This window comes from Arachis duranensis, chromosome 9, assembly GCF_000817695.3.
Source record: "Arachis duranensis cultivar V14167 chromosome 9, aradu.V14167.gnm2.J7QH, whole genome shotgun sequence".
Classification (NCBI taxonomy): domain Eukaryota; kingdom Viridiplantae; phylum Streptophyta; class Magnoliopsida; order Fabales; family Fabaceae; genus Arachis; species Arachis duranensis.
This window is the reverse complement of record NC_029780.3, coordinates 66,917,603-66,926,455: the sequence shown is the minus strand read 5'-3', so window position 1 is coordinate 66,926,455 and position 8,853 is coordinate 66,917,603. Positions and strand designations below refer to the sequence as shown.

General features: G+C 37.7%; 1 non-coding gene across 1 annotated transcript; it reads left to right on the top strand.

The window, feature by feature from the left end:
- Positions 1 to 3,951: 3,951 nt before the first annotated feature.
- On the top strand, positions 3,952 to 4,059 carry LOC127742257 (small nucleolar RNA R71). The gene has a single exon (XR_008003445.1). It is a non-coding gene; the product is annotated as a small nucleolar RNA R71 (small nucleolar RNA).
- Positions 4,060 to 8,853: the final 4,794 nt, after the last annotated feature.

Below are 8,853 nucleotides of genomic sequence, written 5' to 3'. Positions count from 1 at the left end.
GAAACTCATGTACTTCTTGTTCTTTTGTATTAGAAACATTTTTCATTTAAGAAAGGTGAAGGATTCATGGAATTATTCACAGCCTTAAGACATAGTTACTAAATACTAATGATCATGTAGTAAAGACTCAAAACATAGACAAACATATAGCATAAAACTAAAAAACAGAGAGATAAGAACAAGGAAGTTAAGGAATCAGTCCACCTTAGTGAGGGTGGCGCCTTCTTCTTGAAGGACCAATGGTGTTCTTCAGCTTCTCTATGTCTTTTCCTTGCCTTTGTTGCTTCTCCCTCATAGCTCTTTGATATTCTCTAATCTCATTGAGAATGATGGAGTGTTCTTGGTGTTCCACCCTTAATTGGTTCATGTCATGACTCAATCCTTCTAGAGAAGTATTGAGTTGTTCCCAATAGTTGTTTGGAGAAAAATGCATCCCTTAAGGCATCTCAGGGATTTCTTGATGATGAGTTTTTTCATGCATCTCTTGAGATCCATGAATGGGCTCTCTTGTTTGCTCCATCCTCTTCTTAGTGATGGGCTTGTCCTCTTCAATGAGGATGTCTCCTTCTATGACAACTCCAGCTAAGTTGCATAGATGGCAAATGAGATGAGGAAAAGCTAGCCTTGCCAAGGTGGAGGGCTTTTCGGCTATTTTGTAGAGTTCTAGAGAGATGACTTCATGAACTTCTACTTCCTCTCCAATCATGATGCTCTGGATCATGATGGCCCGATCTACAGTTACTTCGGATCGGTTGCTAGTGGGGATGATGGAGTGTTGGATGAACTCCAACCATCCTCTAGCTACAAGCTTAAGGTCCAGTCTTCTCAATTAAACCGGCTTGCCTTTTGAGCCTCTTTTCCATTGAGCTCCTTCCACACATATGTCCATGAGGACTTGGTCCAACCTTTGATCAAAGTTGACCCTTCTAGTGTAGAGGCGTGCGTTGTTTTGCATCATAGACAAGTTGAACGCCAACCTTACGTTCTCTGGACTGAAATCTAAGCATTTTTTCCGAACCATTGTAAGCCAATTCTTTGGGTTTGGGTTCACGCTTTGATGATGGTTCCTAGTGATCCATGTATTTGCATAGAACTCTTGAACCGTTAAGATTCTGACTTATTGAATGGGATTGGAGAGAACTTCCCATTCTCTTCTTCTAATCTCTTGTCGGATCTCCGGATATTCGCCCTTTTTGAGCTTAAAAGGGACCTCAGAAATTACCTTTTTATTGGCCACAACTTCATAGAAGTGGTCTTGATGGGCTTTTGAGATAAATCTTTCCATCTCCCATGACTCAGAGGTGGAAGCAATTACCTTCTCTTTCCTCTTTCTTGAGGTTTCTCTGGCCTTAGGTGCCATCAATGGTTATGGAAAAATAAAAAAAGCTATGCTTTTACCACACCAAACTTAGAATGTTGCCACCCTCAAGCAAAAGAAGAAAGAATAGAAGAAGAAGAAGAAGATATGGAGGAGAGTGAGAGAGGTGTGGGTTTTGGCCAAGGGGGAGAAGAGAGGGTAGTGTTGTGTGAAAATGAAGAAGGATGGAGGGGTTTATATAGTGGAGGGAGAGGGGTTTGGGTTTGGCCATTTAGGGTCGGTTTGGGTGGGAAAGAGATTTTGAATTTGAAGGTAGGTGGGGTTTATGGGGAAGAGTGGATGGATGTGATTGGTGAAGGGGTAATGGGGAAGAGAGATTGAGGTGATTGGTGAAGGATATAATGTTATTGGATTGTGTGAAGAAGAGAGAAGTGGGGTAGGTGGGAATCTTGTGGGGTCCACAGATCCTGAGGTGATCCTGTGGGGTCCACAGATCTTGAGGTGTCAAGGATTTCTCATCCCTGCACCTTTTAGGCATGTAAAACGCCCTCTGTATGCAATCCTGACGTTTAACACCAGACTGCAGCTTGTTTCTGGCGTTAAACACCCAGATGTAGCCTGTTTCTGGCATTTAACACCAGCTTGATGCTTGTTTCTGGCGTTAAACGCTAGCTTGGTGCTTGTTTCTAGCGTTAAACGCCAGACAGATGCTTGTTTCTGGCATTTAAATGCCAGACAGCTCTTCCTCCACGGTGTGCTTTTTCTTCTGCTATTTTTTATTCTGTTTTTAATCTTTGCAATTGTTTTGTGACTCCACATGATCATAAACCTAATAAAACATAAAAGAACAATAGAAATATAGATAAATAAAAATTGGGTTGCCTCCTAATAAGTGCTTTTTTAATGTCAATAGCTTGACAGTGAGCTCTTATGGAGCTTCACAGATGTTCAGAGCATTGTTGGGACCTCCCAACACCAAACTTAGAGTTTGAATGTGGGGGTTCAACACCAAACTTAGAGTTTGGTTGTGGCCTCCCAACACCAAACTTAGAGTTTGATTGTGGGGACTTTGTTTGACTCTGTATTGAGAGAAGCTTTTCATGCTTTCTCTTCATGGTTGCAAAGGAAGATCCTTGAGTTTTAAACACAAGGTAGTCCCCGTACAATTGAAGGACTAGCTCTTCTCTATCAACATCAATCACAGCTCCTGCTGTGGCTAGGAAGGGTCTTCCAAGGATGATGCATTCATCCTCATCCTTCCCAGTGTCTAGGATTATGAAATCAGTAGGAATGTAAAGGCCTTTAACCTTCACTAACACATCCTCTACCAATCTATAAGCTTGTTTTATTGACTTGTCTGCTATATCTAATGAGATTCTTGCAGCTTGTACCTCAAAGATCCCCAGTTTCTCCATTACAGAGAGTGTCATAAGATTTATACATGACCCCAGGTCACACAGAGCCTTCTCAAAGGTCATGGTGCCTTTGGTACAGGGTATTAAGAATTTATCAGGATCTTGTTTCTTTTGAGGTAAAGTTTACTGAACTAATGTATTTAGTTCACTAATGAGCAAGGGAGGTTCATCTTCCCAAGTCTCATTACCAAACAACTTGGCATTCAGCTTCATGATGGCTCCTAAATATTGAACAACTTGCTCTTCAGTTACATCTTCATCCTCTTCAGAGGAAGAATAGTTCTCAGAGCTCATGAATGGCAGAAGAAAGTTTAATGGAATCTCTATGGTCTCTATATGAGCCTCAGATTGCTTTAGGTCCTCAATAGGAAACTCCTTTCTGTCTAGAGGACGTCCCATGAGGTCTTCCTCATTGAGATTCATGTCCTCCCCTTCCTCTTTGGATTCGGCCATTTTGATTATATCAATGGCCTTGCACTCTCTTTTTAGATTCTCTTCTGTATTGCTTGGGAGAGTACTAGGAGGAGTTTCAGTGATTTTCTTACTCAGCTGACCCACTTGTGCCTTCAAGTTTCTAATGGAGGACCTTGTTTCATTCATGAAACTTAAAGTGGCCTTAGATAGATCAGAGACTATGTTTGCTAAGCTAGAGGGGCTCTGCTTAGAATTTTCTGTCTGTTGCTGAGAAGATGATGGAAAAGGCTTGCTATTGCTAAACCTGTTTCTTCCACTATTATTAAAGCCTTGTTAGGTCTTTTGTTGATCCTTCCATGAGAAATTTGGATGATTTCTCCATGAGGGATTATAGGTGTTTCCATAGGCTTCACCCATGTAATTCACCTCTGCCATTGCAGGGTTCTCAGGATTATAAGCTTTTTTTTTTTCAGAAGATGCTTCTTTAGTACTGTTGGATGCATTTTGCAATCCATTCAGACTCTGAGAAATCATGTTGATTTGTTGAGTCAACATTTTCTTCTGAGCCAATATGGCATTCAGAGCATCAATTTCAAGAACTCCCTTCCTCTGAGACGTCCCATTACTCACAGGATTCCTCTCAGAGGTGTACATGAATTGGTTATTTGAAATCATGTCAATGAGTTCTTGAGCTTCTGCAGGCATTTTCTTTAGGTGAATGGATCCACCTGCAGAATGGTCCAGTGACATCTTGGAGAACTCAGGTAGACCATCATAGAATATATCCAAAATGGTCCACTCTGAAAGCATGTCAGAAGGACACTTTTTGGTCAACTGCTTGTATCTTTCCCAAGCTTCATAGAGGTATTCACCATCTTTTTGCCTGAAGGTCTGAACATCCGCTCTAAGCTTGCTCAGCTTTTGAGGAGGAAAGAACTTGGCCAAGAAGGCTGTGACCAGCTTATCCCAAGAGTCCAGGCTATCTTTAGGTTGTGAGTCCAACCATGTTCTAGCCCTGTCTTTTACAGCAAAAGGGAAAAGCATGAACCTGTAGACTTTTGGATTTACTCCATTAGTCTTAACAGTATCACAGATCTGTAAAAACTCAGTTAAAAATTGATAGGGATCTTGTGATGGAAGTCCATGAAACTTGCAGTTCTGTTGCATTAGAGCAACTAGTTGAGGCTTCAGCTCAAAATTGTTTGCTCCAATGGCAGGGATTAAGATGCTTCTTCCATAAAAGTTGGAAGTAGGTGTAGTATAATCACCAAGCATCCTCCTTGCATTATTATTTGGTTCGGCCATGTCTCCTTTTTTTTCGAGATTCTCTGTAAGGTTTTCTCTGGATTGTTGTGCTTTAGCTTCTCTTAGCTTCTTCTTCAGAGTCCTTTCAGGTTTAGGATCTGCTTCAACAAGAATGTCCTTGTCCTTGCTCCTGCTCATATGAAAAAGAAGAGAACAGAAAAGGAAGAGGAATCCTCTATGTCACAGTATAGTAGAGGGTTCGAATTTTTAGATGAAGAGAAGAGTTAGTAAATGAATAAATAAATAGAAGGAGGTGAAAGAGAAGAGTTTTCAAAAATTATTTTTGAAAAATAGTTAGTGATTTTCGAAAATTAAGAGAAGAAATAAAATTAAAATTAAAATTTGAAACAATTAGTTAATTAAAAGAATTTTGAAAAAAAATGGATGGTGATTTTCGAAAATTAGAAAGAGAAAAGTGGTTAGGTAGTTTTGAAAAAAATAAGAAATAAACAAAAAGTTAATTAGTTAGTTGAAAAAGATTTTAAAATCAATTTTGAAAAGATAAGGAGTTAGAAAAGATTTTTGAAATTGATTTTGAAAAAGATATGATTTGAAAAAGATATGATTGAAAAGATATTTTGAAAAAGATTTGAAAAGGAAATAAAAAAGATTTGATTTTTAAAATTAAAATTGATTACTTGACTAACAAGAAACTAAAAGATATGATCCTAAAATTTAAAGATTGAACCTTTCTTAACAAGAAAGTAACAAACTTCAAATTTTTGAATCAATCACATTAATTGTTAGTAAAGTTTTCGAAAATTATGAAATAAAAATAATTTTTAAAATTTTTGAAAAATAATAAGAAAAATGGAAAAGATTTGATTTTTGAAAAAGATTTTGAAAAGATAGGATTTTTAAAATTGAAATCTTGACTTGACTAACAAGAAACAATTAATTTTAAAATTTTTTGACTAAGTCAACCCAAAGATTTCGAAAATTATGAGTAAAATAAGGAAAAGATATTTTTTGAATTTTTTGAATTTTTAATGAGGAGAGAGAAAAATAACAAAACGACTCAAGACATAAAAATTTTGTATAAAAATAAATGATGCATGCAAGAACACTATGAATGTCAAGATAAACACCAAGAACACTTTGAAGATTATGATGAACATCAAGAACTTATTTTTGAAAAATTTTCAAGAAAAGAAAAGCATGCAAGACACCAAACTTAGAAATTTTTCATGTTTAGACACTATGAATGCAAAAATGCATATGAAAAACAAGAAAAGACATAAAACAAGAAAATATAAAGATCAAATAAGAAGACTTATCAAGAACAACTTGAAGATCATGAAGAACACCATGCATGAATTTTTCAAAAAAATGCATAAATTTTAAAAAACATGCAATTGACACCAAACTTAAAAATTGACAGTAGACTCAAACAAGAAGCACAAAATATTTTTGATTTTATGATTTTATTAATTTTTTTTGTATTTTTTTGGATTTTTTTCGAAAACTATTTTTAGAAAAACGAAAAAGAAGAAAAATTTTGAAAAGATTTTTAAAAAATTTTTGAAAATAAAATAATGGTTAAAACAAAAAGAAAATTACCTAATCTGAGCAACAAGATGAACCGTCAGTTGTCCAAACTCAAACAATCTCCGGCAACGACGCCAAAAACTTGGTACACGAAATTGTGATCTCAATGACGCCAACAACTTGGTACGCACAATTGTAATATCACTCTTTTTCACAACTTCGTACAACTAACCAGCAAGTGCACTGGGTCGTCCAAGTAATAAACCTTACGTGAGTAAGGGTCGATCACACGGAGATTGTTGGTATGAAGCAAGCTATTTTATGGGAACATTTGGTGCCATCTGTGGGAAAATTGTACTTCGTTAAGAATCATGGCCGAATATCGAATTTAGTCCACAATCAATTTAGAAACTCCATTAAAGGGTGATAAACCACTATTTTATGGTTTATCTTGTGTTTAATTGAGTGGTTCCATCATATGATTTGCATGGTTTTACAACCCCTTCCTAGTCTTGATCTATGATTGAAAACTTTCTTCCTAGAGTCTTTAATTTGTGTATTTTAATTATCTCTTATTACCATTTGATGCTTCATACCAACAATCTCCGTGGGATCGACCCTTACTCGCGTAAGGTTTATTACTTGGACGACCCAGTGCACTTGCTGGTTAGTTGTGCGAAGTTGTGATAAAGAGTTGAGATTGCAATTGAGCGTACCATGTTGATGGCGCCATTGATGATCACAATTTCGTGCACCAAGTTTTTGGCGCCGTTGCCGGGGATTGTTTGAGTTTGGACAACTGACGGTTCATCTTGTTGCTTAGATTAGGTATTTTTCTTCAGAATTTTTAAGAATGAATTCTAGAGTTTCAAGGTGATGTTCTTATCATGCACAAAAAATTTATAAAATCTTAAAATCAAAAAAATAATTTTATGTTTCTTGTTTGAGTCTAGTGTCTAATTTTAAGTTTGATGTCAATTGCATGTTTCTTCTTGCATTTTTCGAATTCGTTCATGTGTCTTCATTGATCTTCAAGTTGTTCTTGATGATTTCCTTGCTCTGATCTTTAAATTCTCTTATCTTGAGTGTTTTGTTGTTTCTCATATGCATTCTCAATTTGTTAGTGTCAATAGCATACAAACTTCTAAGTTTGGTGTCTTGCATGCATTGTTTATTTGATTTTAGTTGCATTTTGATTATTCCTCATCATTAAAAATTCAAAAAAAATCTTAATTTTTGTCTTTTCAAGTCAATAATACAGAGAATTAAAGATTCAGAACATGCAGCAGAGGAATTACACAGAAAAAGCTGGGCGTTCAAAACGCCCAGTGAAGAAGGAAAACTGGCGTTTAAACGCCAGCCAGGGCACCTGGCTGGGCGTTTAATGCCCAAAAGGGTAGCTGGTGCACGAAATTGTGATCATCAATGGTGCCATCAACATGGTACGCACAATTGCAATCTCAACTCTTTATCACAACTTTGCACAACTAACCAGCAAGTGCACTGGGTCGTCCAAGTAATAAACCTTACGCGAGTAAGGGTCGATCCCACGGAGATTGTCGGTATGAAGCAAGCTATGGTCATCTTGTAAATCTCAGTCAATATGTAATAGTTCATACTTTGCCTGAGATTTGATGGCCCAAATTGGCGTTCCAAATCAGCTCAAGACTCCCCGGCGTTTAACGCCGGAACTGGCACATAAGTGGGAGTTAAACGCCCAAACTGGCGCAAAAGCTGGCGTTTAACTCCAAGAAAAGTCTCTACACATAGAAGCTTCAATGCTCAGCCCAAGAACACACCAAGTGGGCTCGGAAGTGGATTTTTACGTCATTTACTCATTTTTGTAAACCCTAAGCTACTAGTTCTCTATAAATAGGACCTTTTGCTATTGTATTTTCATCTGGGTAGCTATCTTCAGATGCCTAGTTCTTAGATCATGGGGGCTGGCCTCTCGACCATGCCTAGACCTTGTTCTTATGTATTTTCAATGGTGGAGTTTCTACACACCATAGATTAAGGTGTGGAGCTCTGCTGTACCTCGAGTATTAATGCAATTACTATTGTTCTTCTATTCAATTCAGCTTATTCTTGTTCTAAGATATTCATTCGCACCCAAGAACTTGATGAATGTGATGATTATGTGACGCTCATCATCATTCTCGCTTATGAACGCGTGCCTGACAACCACTTCCGTTCTACATGCAAACAAGGCTTGAATGTATATCTCTTGGATTCCTTAATCAGAATCTTCGTGGTATAAGCTAGAATCCATTGGCGGCCATTCTTGAGAATCCGAAAGGTCTAAACCTTGTCTGTGATATTCTGAGTAGGATTCAAGGATTGAATGACTGTGACGAGCTTCAAACTCGCGATTGTGGGGCGTTAGTGACAGACGCAAAAGAATCACTGGATTCTATTCCGACATGATCGAGAACCGAGATGAATAGCCGTGCTGTGACATAGCGCGTTGAACATTTTCACTGAGAGGACGGGACTGTAGCCATTGACAACGGTGATGCCCAACATACAACATGCCATGGAAAGGAGTATGAAGAATTGGATGAAGACTGTAGGAAAGCAGAGAGACGGAAGGGACAAAGCATCTCCATACGCTTATCTGAAATTCTCACCAATGAATTACATAAGTATCTCTATCTTTATTTTATGTGTTATTTATCTTTTAATCACTAATCCTCCATAACCATTTGAATCCACCTGACTGAGATTTACAAGATGACCATAGCTTGCTTCATACCAACAATCTCCGTGGAATCGACCTTTACACGCGTAAGGTTTATTACTTGGACGACCCAGTGCACTTGCTGGTTAGTTGTGCAAAATTGTGATAAAGAGTTGAGATTGCAATTGAGCGTACCATGTTGATGGCGCCATTGATGATCACAATTTCGTGCA